Here is a 16238-nt window from a genome sequence, read left to right on the forward strand (position 1 = left end):
TAAATGATTCCATCTAAATACTGTAATGTCTATGAAAGTAAAATGTGGTGAAAATAGAAGCAGATCACATGTAAGTAACATTTGCATTGGTTTTAGTTATATACTTCTTGATCACGAATACACAGTAGTATATAATAGTTTGAATTACATCTCCAGTTTTGCCATTCTACATGTGTTCCAAATGTAATGAGAAACTTTAAACTTATTAATTCTCTTTGAGCGTAATTGAATTTATCAAACAATACAAAATAATTCAGTTGAATGAATAAGCTTAAAATTACAATAAGTTCTTATTTTTCAGCTGTGGTGAAAGGAAGTTACTCAATACTGTTTTGTTCAACTTATACCAATGGACAAGAGGAAACCTGAGATTCTTTTCTTAATGCTACAGAGGCATTACACTGTACAGTGAACTTCAGAAAAGGAACATCCAAAATCTCTTTATGCACACAACTGTGGAAATGAAGTGCTTCTATCAGTCAGGGTTAACTGTCATATGTCTTGCAAAGTTGCTCTTAAAATGGAATTAATTGTAACGGGCTGACCTTGAAAGGAATCTACATAACAAACCCCAATGAGAATAAAGGAAGAACAGTTTAAACCCACACTAGTCATGTCAATAAACAGTTCGATAGTGCCATGAATAAAGGGGTTAATTGATACAGTTAGTGATGCAGGTTAAAAGAAATGGTTCAGGTTTCCTACAACCAATGAAAATTCTTGAATTCATTCATAAGCATCGCATTTATTTTTCTGTAATATACCATCTAAAATGACAGAGGGACCATATTTTCAGTGAGATCTTTGTGCTCATACCAAACAACTATACATAGAGATGAACTGATACTAGCAACTTTAGCTTCTGCGTGGATATTCTTCAGTGTGCTATGTCTATGATGCTTGCAACTGTGAATGTCCAAAATACTCATTCATGTTCTTCATTGATCTGGAAAATTTGATCTGTGACTTGTCTGTAGAATGACAGAGTAGCCAACTTACAGACAACATGAACAGCATGGCACATGTCTGAACTTCCAGTTTACCATTCTTTCACAGATTACATAAGAAAGAACTATATGGAATCTTAAACACCTGGAAATAGAAATCAGGGAGGAGGCTATGCCTGTTTCCTTTACTTCAGATTCTGAATCAAACAGGATGGCAGCTGTTTGGGTGTCTCTAGGCCTACTGGGTTCCCCCTCCTTGGATGGCCTTTACTCGCATTTTTTCTCTCGTGTACTGCCTCCTACATACATGTGTTCGGGACCATGGAAGAGTTGCGGGTGAAAAGAGATTCGCTTGCTCGCTGGTTTCTCTACATGGCTGTTCTCTCCCTTACACATAAGTGTTTGTGATCATAGAAGTGTTAGCCCCGTTATCTCAACAATCTCCATCTCCTGTACCTGTACCTGTTCCTGTCTATTGTCAAGGTGATAAGGCTTCGATTAAGAAGGTAGCCTGCTACAACAGTCTCTCCTACATCTTCCAAAGATTCTTATCTCTGCAATGCAATGTGGTCTGTGGACATGTTTCTCGTTTGCCTCCCAAAGACCAGGACCTTAGGAATCAGTCTCTGTCAGAAAGTTTTTCCTCAGTGCTGTTTGATAAATTACCTTAAAATTAAGGATAAAATCTGTTTCCCCTGCATCTTATGCATTAACATTATTGACATTAAAATGCCTGAGATTTCATGACAATGTCTTCTATAATTTAGTACAAGAAGTTAATAACCAAATACATTTTAACAGCACCTATAAAACAGGAAGTTGGGGAAAAGGCCTTGCACTTAATGAACATGGAGAAAATTTTATCCACAAAAAGTGCTTCTCAACTTTTCTTTGGTCACATTCCTTCGTTTCAACTACATTGTTAAGATGATGTGCACTTCAAATAACAGTGGAGAACAAAATTCTTGGAATGACAAAACAGTGCAATAAAGAACACTGGAAATTACTTAATTGGTGGTAGTGTTGGCTAGAGCAGTTTGTAATTCAAAGGATAATAATACATAATCAGCAGTATCACGGGGTTTCTTTTTTTTCCTATTTTTATGTAAACTCAAGATTTTTAATGAAATAAATGCAAACACTAAAATTGTGTATAAAATTAAGCATATTTTTTTTCTAATTTGTGTGTGATTGTCTATTTGTAAACAAAAAGTGCTCTTGATTACAATAAAAAACCTATATCCTGAATCATATTCCATTAAAAAATATACTGATGTAATTTTCAAGTAAAGAAAACCAGTACAAAGTCACCAAGTGTCTTGAAAATCATAAAACTTAAAATTTCTCAACATTCCCAATACATTTCATACCCATAACAATTTCTTTGTTAAAATTTGACCTTATTGGAACATCTACTGATATATATTCCATTATATCCTTTTACACACATTTCAATTTACACCTTTTTCTCCCTTCTCTTTCCATTATCCACCTCTGTCTATTTATGCTCATAATTTTACAATCTTTTCTCACCCATAAAAAATTTTTGGATAAAATTTTACTAATTATTAGAACATTTTCATTGGTTATATCTTAGGCTACCTTCAAGTTTTTCTTCCTTTACTGTGGAGGGGGTTGTCCAGGGGGCTCTGCCCCCCCCCCCCCCCGGTCAAATATGTTCTACTAGGTTAGGTTAGTATGTTAACCTATATGTTGGTCTTCCTTCAAGTTTGTCTTTCTTGAAGATGGGGTACGGGGGGCTCTGCCCCCCCCCCCCCCCCCCCCCCCCCCCCCCCCCCCCCCCACCCCCCCCCCCGGTCAGGTAACACGTTCTACTAGGTTAGGTTAGGTTGGTTATATCTTAGTCTACCTTCAAGTTTGTCTTCCTTTATGGGGGGGGGGGGGGTACGGGCCCCCCTGGTCAGGTAATATGTTCTACTAGGTTAGGTTGGTTAGGTTAGTATGGTAACCTATATGTTGGCCTCCCTTCAAGTTTGGCTTTCTTTAAGAGGGGTTACAGGGGGGCTCCGCCCCCCAGTCAGGTAACATGTCCTACTAGGATAGGTTAGGTTAGGTTGGTGAAGTTAGCTTGGTTATATCTTAGTCTACCTTCAAATTTGTCTTCTTTTACGTGGGGGGGACGGTACGAGTGGGCTCTGCCCCTCGGCCAAGTAATATATTCTACTAGGTTAGGTTACACAACATTTCATTGCAATATTATTTCCTTTAATAATATACACAATACCTTAGGTTTCATAGAATTTAAAGACACTACGTTTTACGATTTTACAGTTCTCATTGTCTCTTCAACTGGCCCCTCTGATTTCTTGCACTACCGTCCATTACAATATTCTGTTCACGTATGTGTTACGCATTATTGCAAATTTTTTTTTTCCTTTTCTGAAAATACGATGTTAGTTTTCACATGCGTATGAAATCATTCCCCTTAATGTACCTGGCCACAATTCTTCTGACCAATCAGAGGCCTTGTCACCAATGCGCTGCCGATACCTACATTCAACAGATTGTGTAATTTGCGTTTAAAATCATTTAGCAAGAAACATTCACAGTGTTAACACCCCACACCCAATACTCTCAAAGTGACCGTGTTTCACCAGTAATAGTGTTAAATATTCTGTTACGATATACGGACATCGTAATATAATTTTGGGAAACCTATCTGTGTTTGTGATTCGTTTGGCATTTGGCCAAAAATCTGTTCAAGATTCAAGATGGGCAGACTTTCAAGAATCGGAGACGAGGACGGGATTCGGCATGCCTAAGTGAGTATCTGAATTGTACCATCTGCCCCTTTTAAGGTAAAGTTCACCAAACAATAATCCCCTATTGTTAGAACAATCGTAGTTTAGTAATTTTCAGTTAGAAGTGTTAGGTTTTGTTGGTTAGTTATCATTATTTGCCACATCCACTACCCAACGACCCATCGTCATTTAGCCAACTCGTACCTCCTGTGCCCCCAGTACCCCGCCTTCGCCCCAGTGAATATATGGCTCCTTGGTGGTTGCGGAATCCAAACATGGCGGCTGTGTTTACACTTCACTAAACAATTGGTAGATCGATCTATAGAACTATTCCACGGCGATCTAGACTATGGCAGTTGACGTTTTCCTGTGTTATTTTACTTGCTTTACAAGAGTTGAAGGGAATATTTTTTTCGTTCTACTGGAACTAAACTTTAATTTACCTTTGAATACGTACGTCGACCCGTTGGTACCGTCATGTAGTCTTCAAAGGTAAATTACTGCTTAGTTACAGTCGTCCGAATAAATATTAGTTTCAAATCTTGTACAGCAAGTGAAATAACATAGGAAAACATCAATTGCCATAGTCTAGGCAACCGTGGATTGCTTCTGTAGAAATACCAAAGGATATACGTAGAGCCGCCCTGGCCCTAGTCCTGAAGCTGAGGGGAGTGGATATCTCGGATTCGTTCGAGATCTCCTTGCTTATGAGGAGCTTTGAAAGGTTTTGCCTACCCAGGGAACTCAGGCCCCCGGGGTGGGATGCGACTCTCGTCCTTAGGAGTCTGACTCGAAGGCCCTTCGAGCTACTCCGAGAGTCGTCAGACAGGGATCTGACCCTCAAGACCCTCTTCTTGCTGGCACTGGCATCGGTGAAGAGAGTAGGGGAACTTCATGGTCTTTCCTTCAGCGTCAAGCATACGAGGGGATGGGGATCTGTGACACTCGATTTCATCCCGAACTTCGTAGCTAAGACTCAGAATCCTTCGGTCCCTGACGACCGGTTCGAGTCTTTCACAATCCCCTCCCTAATGGACTTCACCGACAACGATACGGATGAGATGCTGCTTTGTCCTGTGAGGGTGTTACGGCGCTATCTGAAGAGAACTCGGCACCCCAGGCCTGAGTGTCGACACCTCTTCGTTAGTACCAGGATAACCAAGAAAGAAGTATCCAAGAACACTTTCTTTCTGGCTACGTGAGGTGATCAGGAGGGCGTACGAAGCTGATGGTACCGACGACATCCGTACCCTTCGTCCAAGAGCCCACAAAGTCAGAGGTATTGGTCCTTCCCTTGTCTTCCACAAGAACTTCTCCATGGCACAGGTCCTGAAGGCAGGAGTCTGGTCTAACCAGATCACCTTCACCTTCTTCTACCTTCGGGACATTGCCCGCAGGTCCTTGGACACTTTTTCCTTGGGACCTGTGGTGGCTGCTCAACATGTTGTGTAGCTTACCCAGCACCCGAGCGGACAGAACAGCATCGAATCCTGGTGTGACTGCATGAATGGATGAGTGAATGAGTGTGACTGGCTTCTCTTCCCCATCTTTTTCTCTCCCTCTACCTGTGGGCAGAGGGATACGGTCGTCACTTCACTGGAGCAGGATAAGATGCAGGTGAGCTACTCGACCGAGCCCCATCCTATCCCTTTCATTAGGGATAGGAGCGAATATCCACCACTTCCCCCAACAAGGGGGGGGAAATGGAAGCCAACAAGAGACAAACCCATGACTTTATATTGCCTCTTGCAATAGGAACAAGTTCTTGCTTGCTAGTTTTAAGAGGTACGCTTGCCTCCCTCTTATTACTTGGGTCCAGAGGTCTGACCATTGATCCTGCGTTACATACCCCGATCATTGGGCAGAGGCTAGGATCCCTCCCTCTGCTCTTACGACCAGGGAGGGAATCCAAGGTTGGGCGAACACCAGTCTGTTCTTAAGACTCAGATTCCTCCCACCAAGAAGTGAGTCTTCCTATTGTAAAGGACCGATGGTTTGTATTCGTATCGGAACAAATGGCAATTTGTCGAAAATTGTATTTTTCCTAACTTTACAAACCTGAGGTCCTTTAGGCATAGTCCCACCTCATGCTACCCCTCACTCTGCGTTTTCCTGGGCCTAAAGCAAAAGTGGTTCTTCACCGCCCAGTCGCATGGTGCGCGCATTGTCGGACAGGCAGTTAACTACCGAACTCCCTTGTTCGAAGCTTACGACCGTTCCAGCTGCCGCTAGGTACCTTCTTATTGTAAAGGACCTCAGGTTTGTATAGTTAGGAAAAATGCAATTTTCGACAAATTGCCATTTTTGAAGTAACAAAGTAAAGTTAAACTAAATAATGAGTAAAGTAAACAATTAAGGGAATAAAGCTTTGCACCTCATACTCGTGTGTTGCCCGTAACTGTGTTTGTGGAGTGAGCGCTTAGGAACCATGAACAACAACGTGGTTCAAGTGCAACTTGGAGTGGATTAAGACCAATAATGTATATAATTACAATCAAATAAGCACTGTGGAGTTTCAGTTGTGATGGCAGTAAGGATAAAACCACCGATTACAAGGCAAAAATGAATTCAGTTTAATACATGACCCCCGGGAATAAGAAGTTTCATGCTTTCACTAATATGGGCAACAAAATGTTTTATTGTGCTGATTAAAATATATACGCTAACATTGTTCAAATGAATGCTGGGAAGGCTGGGAAAGATGGTGGATTGTCCATGATTAGACCGGCCAGCCTGACAATAGCCGCCATATTGGATTTCAAAACTGCCTTGAAAACATATTTTACGAAGAGTGTCACATTTTTATTTTAGTTTGTATGGGGCTTTCATATATCACATTATGTTGATGAAACTTCAATCTTTTTAATGGTATGCTTGTATTCTTGTTTCACCAATTAAATATCGAGTGAATAAGACCCGGCCAGCGTGATGACGATGGATCGTCAGTGATTGTTTACCCTAAGTCTCATACCCAGTTTGGAGGGTAAACACATACTAATTGACAACACTGATAAACAATTGAAGAGCGCAAAACGCCGCAAAGAATGCTGTAGTCCCCTTCGATAAGTATGGTTAATTTAGTTGCAAAAAAGGGATAATAGACATGAATTAAATAAACATTTTGAAGTAAAGTTAAACTAAATAATTAGTAAAGTAAACAATTAAGGGAATAAAGCTTTGCACCCATAATCAGTGTTGTCGTCTGCTGCTCGTAACTGTGTTTGCGGAGTGAGTACTCAGGAATCAGGAACAGCAACATGGTTCAAGTGCAATGTGGAGTGAATTAAGACCAAAATGTGTATAATTACAATCAAATAAGCACTGTGGAATTTCAATTGTGATAGCAGTAAGGATAAAACCATCGATTGCGAGGTAAAAATGAATTCTGTTCAGACCATGACCCCGGGAATAAAAAGTTTCATACTTTCTCTAATATAAGCAGCAAAATATTCTTTTATTATGTTGATTACAACTGCAATCTTGCGTAAGATCAATAAACGTTACATATATATATATGCTAACATTGTTCAAATGAGTGCTGGGAAGGCTGGGATAGATGGTGGATTGTCCGTGGTTAGACCGGCCAACCTCAAGATTGTCGCCATATTGAATTTCAAAACTGCCTGAAAACATATTTTACAAAGAGCGTCACATTCTTATTTTAGTTCGTATGGGGCTTTCATATATCACATTATGTTGACAAAACTTCAATCTTTTGAATGGTATGCTTAAAGTTGTAATTGTATTCTTGTTTCACCAATTAAATATTGAGTGAATAAGGCCTGGCCAGCATGATGACGATGGATCGTCCGTGATTGTTGACCCTATATGAAAGCGCCATATGAACTAAATTAAGCATGTGATGTCTTCGTAAAATATGTTTTCAAGGCAGTTTTTAAATCTAAAATGGCGTTGACCGACTGAGGTGCCGTTTGTAACCAGCTTTGATCCAATGTCAGAGAGGCCTCTACCGACCAAACAAGTGGACTTGGACCTGTTTTGCCTGGGTCCTGGTCTGTTGCTACAACACCTGACAAGTGAGTGAGAGTGTATCTCTCTCACAACAGGAAGCAGCGACCTTGGAAGCTACTGCCTTGGCAGCTATTCAGGCAGTCTCCTGGTTAGACCTGTGGTCATTCACTTTGTCTAAGGTCGCTGTTTTTTCTGGGGCCATCGTCTCTGGGGAATACTCGGCTTTCAGGAGACTGTCAGTCTGGAGGTAGGGCTATCTCCTACCTGGCCCACCAGACTGCAAACCTGTGGGAAAACCTGTTACTCAAGAGGGGCAATGCTGTCGTCTCTCAAGTGATCAGGTTCCTATGTAACGTTTATTGATCTTACTCGAGATTGCAGTTGTAATCAGCACAATAAAACAACATTTTGTTGCCCATATTAGTGAAAGCATGAAACTTCTTATTCCCGGGGTCATGGTTTGAACTGAAATTCATTTTTACCTTGTAATCGGTGTTTTTATCCTAACTACCATCACAACTGAAACTCCACAGTGCTTATTTGATTGTTATTATACACATTTTGGTCTTAATTCACTCCAAATTGCACTTGAACTATGTTGCGGTTCCTGGTTCCTAAGTGCATACTCCACAAACACAATTGTGGGCAGCACACAAATACAGGCAGTCCCCGGGTCACGAAGGGGGTTCCATTCTTGAGACGCGTCGCAAGCCGAAAATCGTCGTAAGCCAGAACATCGTCAAAAATCCTAAGAAAACCTTACTTTTAATGCTTTGGGTGCACTGAAAACTATGTAAACTGTATTCTTATGGCAATTTTCATAAAAAAAACCTTCAAATATTGATTATTTTGCATTTTAGGTGTCATATTTCATCTGCCAGATGAGCATTGTAGGCGTCGTAACCCTGGAACATGGGTCGTAACCTTGGAAATAATGTCTGATGAATATAATTGAAAAGCGTCGTAACCTCGGAACGTCGTAAGCCGAGACTGTCGTAACCCGGGGACTGCTTGCACACGGTTTATGAGGTGCAAAACATTATTCCCTTAATTGTTTACTCATTATTTAGTTTAACTTTACATTGTTACTTCAAAATGTTTATTTTAATTCATGCCTATTATCCCTTTTTTGCAACCAAATTAACCCTGAAAAATTACAGATATTTCTAAAGTTGATACGAGCAGACTACGGCAAAATGTCATCATTGCCAATTTAGTGGAGCTTCAAACATATACTGATGCATTTACAAACTGTTTTCATGAATTCTAGTTGTCATAGTAAAGCAATAATGAGAAAATTGCTCTTAATATGTATATATACTACAAATAGATACACTAATTTAACTTATTTTCCTGGTTTTGTGTAAGTCTTATACCCCGTTTGGAGGGTGAACACATACCAACTGGCAACACTGATAAATATTAGAAGAGTGTGAACAACACTGTAAGTACTGTTCATATCAAAACTGTTGATATTTGAGTCAGAAATCTAGTTACTTTTTCAACAATGAATATTTTCAAATTAATAATCATGAATATGTAAAAAAAATTTATGCATTTCATGACCTTATAATGCTGTTTAACTATTTATTTAACTAATTATTCTGATCATTAATCTTAAGACGATTTGAAATTCCCAAACCTTAACTTGCAACAGACCCGAAGACGTTGAGCACCGCAAATATAAACGGGTTATGTCTTTCTAGGCTACAGCGTCTCACGGTCCACATAAGCAGATCACGAGCCAAACATTCTTCTTCATGAGTTTTGTTTGCAAGTCGAATGATAACATTTCTACTACACTTTAAGTTTTGTGCTAGCGAAATCTCTGGATTAAAAGAAAATGACGTTAGTGTAACTGATTCAATGATTCGGCAAACTGCAACAAGTCGCTTTTTAGGTTAATGACATCATCTTCTGGCAGGAAAATCGCTCCCAAATCAACTTCTAGAACTATATTGCTTGCTGTAATGAAAACTTCCTCTGTTCTTTCAATTATAGAGCCATGTGTAAAATGAATATTTTTTTTGTTTTAGCACTCTTCCCACACGACAAGAATGTCTGAAAAACACTACCAATCCGAACAATATAAGCTTCATGTTGGAAACCTGCAATTAGTGAAATATATGTAATTACTCATGTTTGAATTAGCTACTTCTATACAAAACAGAAAAAATATTTTCATACAAATATTATACATACATACTTTTATCATGCAAGTTTCATAGATACATTTTATTAGTTATGTTTCATATATAGGCATACATAAATTCTTCTCTTTTTTCTCTCTCTCTCTCTTTCTTTTTACCCCTTTTCCTTAACTGCGAACATGAGCCAATGGTATTGTTCTCACGTCAGTAGGTTGGGATATGTTTTGAACTTTTAATCTGTTGGACGCTTATATTTCTAAAATGCTAAACGGACCTTCAAACTTAAGTGTTAGCTTGTAGTTCAAACCCTTACGAACATATACTTGTATATATGTAATAAATACATTATTTAATATTACAGTATCTGTAAATAAAAACCCATGACCTGAGGTCATGGCATTAGGAGGGTCCTACGTGACCAATGCAGATCTAGATTACGCTATGCGCTGTCTGCAGTAGCCTGGTTTAGCTCTGTACATTGTCATCATTTTACATTAATGATAACTTTGCACGACAACTTCCATGGGAAGCGGTTGACCTGTTAACCTACGCCGGAAACTTGTAACTTCCGAGCCGGCGGACTACGTATGTTTTTATATGAATCGCTGAGATTCATATAAAAACATCAGCGATTCATATAAAAACATACGTAGTCCGCCGGCTCGGAAGTTACAAGTTTCCGGCGTAGGTTAACAGGTCAAACCGCTTCCCATGGAAGTTGTTGTGCAAAGTTATCATTAATGTAAAATGATGACAATGTACAGAGCTAAACCAGGCTACTGCAGACAGTGCATAGCGTAATCTAGATCTGCATTGGTCACGTAGGACCCTCCTAATGCCATGACCTCAGGTCATGGGTTTTTATTTACAGATACTGTAATATTAAATAATGTATTTATTTATTATATACAAGTATATAATAGGACCGCAAGGAAATAGAAGTGATAAGAAAAAAGCAAAAGTGAACATGGCAACTACTCCGGCTGGCAACCCCAATGTGGTGACTCTCGTGAGCACGAGGTCAGCAATTGTCCCTTTTCAAGGTCGGGTCAATGGTTCCTGCCTCAAAATGTTGAGGCATGGATCTCATCTGTAGACGCTCATTTAAATGCAAAAAGCATCACAGACCCAGCAGTACAATTACAGGAGGCCAAAAGCTTCATAGACTTTGCTAAAGGAGACGCAAGTGCTTATCTAAGGGGTGTTTCTTTCCAAGAGGCGCTTACATGGGACGAGTTCAAAATCAGATTACGTGCCGTGTATGGGGGTGAAGAGGCTTTAGATGTAGTATTGGCATTGAGAAATATCCTTAACCAAGCCTCCATGACTCAGCTTAATGTTGTCGAGCGGGCGGCGCTAATTGCCGACCGGCTAAATGAATATCAAGTTAGTTTAAGTAACTCCGGGTGGGTTACGGGTGCCAAAATCGCCGTGAAAGATTTTATCCGTTTTGATTTACCTTACGAGTATCACTGCAATGTTGCCTGAAGCGTTAGTGCGGTGTTTTGACAAAAAATTGCAGCCCGACAGTACGGAATTAGATGTGTATAAACAAATAAAAAAACACATGTCTAAATGTACCGACCTAGATCCTTCGCTCATTCAAGTTTTTGCTAAAAATGAGAACAAGCCACAACAAGTAAACGTGGTACATAATAATAATCAAGTTGCAGGGATGGTTTGTTATAACTGTAAACGACCAGGTCACATGATTTCAGACTGTCGGACGCGTTTTTTGTTCAATACATAATAGTTCCACTCATTCATATAATCGTTGCTACTCGAGGAATCAACAGCAGAATGCTACAAACACGCAACCAGTTGCCAGTGCAAATAAAAAGAAGGGTCCTCAGTACTATAAAAAGAAACAAGCAAACGGAAATGCTGCACAACAGCAGAAACAAACAAATCGTGCTTCAGGTACCTCTGTTCCTGGGCCGTCTAGCCAGAACTTGCAAGGGCAAGCGAATTTTCAAGGTGTGATAAACAAAACAAATACCACGTAGTTCGCTCCAAGGGGGGAGAGGGCGATGTTGGGTCATCAATATCAACATCTTTTGTATCAAATAATCAGTTTAATCATTTATCAGATCATTGTGAGGCAATCGATTTTCCTATGAAACACACGGCCGAATCCAAAAATCTGTGCAGGTTCCCGTAGATTTGCAACAAATTCACGCAATTATAGTCAAGACGAGTTACGACAACCTTACATGCAGTAAATTTGGACCATAAGTCATTCACTTTGTTCTTTGATTCTGGTAGTCCACGTAATATCATGGATTTAAGGACTCATCATTTACTCTTTTCAAATTTCCCTATAGAGAAGTCCGGAATAAGACTCTCAGGCATAGGAAATAATGAATTAAATGTGGTAGGAGTAACTCATGTACAGTACAAGGTCGGTAAGCGCACGTTTGCCGATACCTTTATCGTTGTACAAAACATTAATATGTATCCCGCAGTAATTATCGGATACCCGTCTATGGGCACTCAAAATATTATCTTAGCACCTGCAAAACACAGCGTGTATATCAAAGGGAAATTCTATAAGTCTTCTAATACCCTAAAATCAGTTTTAGATAATAAAGAGACAGACAGAGTAGTCACTTACATTAAAGAACCAATCACCTGTCTCATGAACCAAGAAATAATACATGCAACCCAACAGAACTCTCGCTCGCCCGTAATATCAGCTTGCACGCAAAACTCTCGAGCCTAACGTAACTTCGAACATATTAGTGCATGTAAAGAGAACCTTGCCAGGATCTGACACGTTAATCCTTTCCGAAACTCTGAGAACACACGGATTATCCGTCACACAAGCCATTTATACAGTCGGCTCACAACAACAATGTCACATCGAAGTCTGTAATCATTTGAATACCACTTTAGTAATCCACAAAAATCAACATATCTTGGATGCAGAAGTTTATAAAACATCGCATTCTTACCGTTAGCTGAGATAAATCACGCTCAATCAGTTGCGGATGAATCCCTTTTGCAATCTATAAAGAACAAAATCAATAAGGACATTCAAGAAGAAGAAATTCTTGAATCTTTTAACTAAATATCATGATGTTTTTTCCACTACGGATGGAACCTTAGGAAAAACGGATGTCATCGAGCATCAAATAAGGCTCAAGGACAAACAGAAAGTAATCTATGTATCTTCGTACCGACTTCTATGAAATTTCAGAATGAGATAACAGAGGAAGTAGGTAAAATGCTAAAGGAAGGAGTCATTAGGAAATCAAACAGCCCTTATAATTTTCCGTTAATAGTAGTACCGAAAAAAGATCGAACTTGGCGGATATGCATCGATTTTCGTCGTTTAAATGAAGAAACAATCCCTGGCAGATTCCCAGTACCATGTACTGATGATATCCTATCTCTACTAGGTCAGAACAAATATTTCACCAGCTTAGACCTACTAAAGGGATTTCATCAGATTCCTTTGGAACAAGAGAGTATCCCATACACTGCCTTCAGCACAGCCAGGGGACATTATGAATTTTTGCGTATGCCTTTTGGTTTACGTTGTGCTCCCATATCTTTTACTCGTATGATAAACATTGTGTTTGGAGACTTGTTAGGAGATATCCTACATGCCTACATGGACGACCTAGTAATCTTTTCCAACACATTAGAAGAACATTTACGTAAATTAGAGTTAGTGCTACAAAGACTAAGGCAGCATAATTTAAGGGTAAAGATAAGTAAGTGTGAATTTTAAAACAGAACTAGTCTATTTAGGTTTCATGGTTTCTAGTGAAGGTCTTAAAGTAGTCCATGATTAGGTATCGGCTATCCGTAACTTTCCGATACCTACTAACGTCAAGGGAATACAGCAATTTTTAGGATGTAGCGGATACTACAGGAGGTTATTAGAAACTACTCCATAATAGCCGCTCCCCTAACCGATCTTATAAAAAAAGGCCGTAGATTTCATATGGTCTGAAATTCATCAACAGGCGTTCGATAAATTGAAGGAATGAAACTGTAGTTCTCCTATCTTGAAATTTCCTGACTTCGGTAAGGAATTCTTCATAGCAACAGACGCCTCAGACCTAGGAGTAGGTGGGGTATTGCTTCAACAATATGATAAACAGTTTTTCCCTATAGCTTTTTATTCACGTAGACTGAGACCTTCCGAAAGTAAATATGCAGTAATAGACAAGGAAGGCTCGCTATTGTTATTCACTCGTGCATTTTAAATTCATAATATACGGTTATCCCGTCAAGGTTCTCACTGATCATAAGCCCCTAACCGACTTCTTAAAGGCTTTAGTCACAGCCCTAAGCGAACTCGGTGGCACATGATCATCCAGGACTATGGCACGAGGATCGGGTATTTACCTGGAAAGCAAATATCATTGCTGACGCATTATCACGCAACCCCTCTTCATCTTGTACCGAGCCATTAGCTGAATTAATAGATATCTCAACCTTCACGCCCATTGTTAAAACTATATCCGAACAGGAAGATCTGGGCTGGAGATGCTGAACTATTACAGACAGAACAAGAAAAGATCCGCAAATAGAAAAAATCATCATTGCGTTTTTAAACGGAAATCCGAAGGAAAAGGAATACATAAAGTATAAGCAGCAGAATTATATCATCAAGGATATATCCTGTGTAGATCCGTGACGAGGAAAACCCGCAACACACCACAGTTGAATAACAACCAGGTGGTGGTACCTATCTCACTCATACCCACTGTCTTAAAATGGTTGCATGAAATCCACTGCATGGACACCCGGGTTATTCCCTAATGTCACAGAAAGCCAAATCCTTATTTTATTGGCATACGATGCTTACAGATATAAAAAAGCACATAGCAAATTGTCGCACTTGTCAAGAATACAAAGGGCACACGAAGACACCTGTCAGCCTAGGGGCTTACCCCGTGCCAAATCAACCCTTTGAAAGAGTACATTTAGATTTATTAAACAGGATTTTACGAGTGAGACAGAGGAAATAAGCACCTCCTAGTAATCATAGATGCTTTGACTCGATATACCGAACTTATAGCGCTTAAAACAAAAACCGCGGTCGAGTGCGCTAGAAAGTTTTACGAGTGCTACATTTGTAAACATGGAATTCCACACACCATTATATCAGACTCGGGCGGGGAGTTCAATAATCATTTCCTTAACTCCTTGTGCGAATTCCTTTGTATAAAGAAAATCAATACCATGATCTATCACCCAGAGTCTAATGGGCTAGTGGAAAGGGCAAATCGTAAGGTTTTAAACATTTTTTAAGGGTCACCTTAGGGGGCAGACCCCAACTGGGACATTGCCATACCTGCGGTAGTACTTGAAGCCACCACTTAAGTACTCGTATCATGTTGTCTATTAAAATGACACCGCACGAGGCACTGTACGGTATCCCGGCTAGAACACCTTTCCACATACTAACGCCTACAACTAATTTATCAAATCCTCTAAAGGATGTTATGGATGCAAGCATAAGTCGAATAATATATACTTCGTAAGAATCTAGAAGAAGCACAAATAATAATGAAAAAAAATCATGATAAAATAGCTAAGCCAACTAGAACATATGCCGTGGGCGATCAGGTATACATACAAGTATACGTACGTAAAGGTTTAAATTATAAAATGACACCTAAGTTTGAAGGCCCGTTTAACATTTTAGAAAATTTAACGGCCAATAGATTTAGGGTTCAAAATGTATCCAAACCCACTGATGTGAGAATAGTCCCATTGGCACATATCAGAATCTAAAGAAAGGTAGATGGAGTGAGGGAAAAAATGGTTGTATTCATGAAACTTGTATAATAATTTATATATATATCTATTAATCATATTTGTATGTTTTTTAAACAAAAAACAAAAAAAAAAACCTATTCTTTTACGCGAGTTATTACATATGTTTTACTCATTGCAGGTTTCAAAAATGAATCTGTTATTGTTAGGAGTGATATTGTGTATTCAGACATCTTTGTTGTATGGAAAGAGCGCTAGGACGAAAGAAATAGAATTTAATCATGGCTCGATTATCGAGAGAACAGACGATGTATTCATCGTGTCAAGTAATATAGTCATAGAAGTGGATATGCACGCTATATTTTTGCCTGAAGATGACGTCCTTAACTTAAAGAATGACCTGATGAGGTTTGCTATTTCGCTTAAGGAAATGCACGAATGTAATTTTCATGCTAACTCAGAGATTTCGCTAGCTCAAACCCTAAGCGTCGCAGAAATGTTGTCTTATGACATACAATAAAAAACCGCCGAGGCAGAGGAACTTGCTCGTGACCATGCCAATGTGGTCTGTGCGGCACAATACTCTCGAACGCCGCAACCCGCTTATTCTGGCTGGACTAAACATCTTAGGATCTGTTGCGAATCTAGGCTTAGGAATTTCAAATCGCCTT

The 16238-nt window shown here is 39.5% G+C and overlaps 1 protein-coding gene across 2 annotated transcripts in view; it reads left to right on the forward strand.

The window, feature by feature from the left end:
* Positions 1-2072, forward strand: part of LOC135214511 (sodium/mannose cotransporter SLC5A10-like) — a 69634-nt gene extending 67562 nt beyond the window's left edge. The window contains exon 14 of one of the 2 annotated variants that reach the window (XM_064248884.1): positions 302-2072. The gene's annotated coding sequence lies outside the window, so the exon portion shown is untranslated. The remainder of the gene's footprint in view (positions 1-301) is intronic. The other variant, XM_064248883.1, reaches the window with a different exon arrangement.
* The last annotated feature ends 14166 nt before the right edge of the window (positions 2073-16238 follow it).

Source organism: Macrobrachium nipponense, chromosome 45 (assembly GCF_015104395.2).
Source record: "Macrobrachium nipponense isolate FS-2020 chromosome 45, ASM1510439v2, whole genome shotgun sequence".
NCBI lineage: Eukaryota > Metazoa > Arthropoda > Malacostraca > Decapoda > Palaemonidae > Macrobrachium > Macrobrachium nipponense.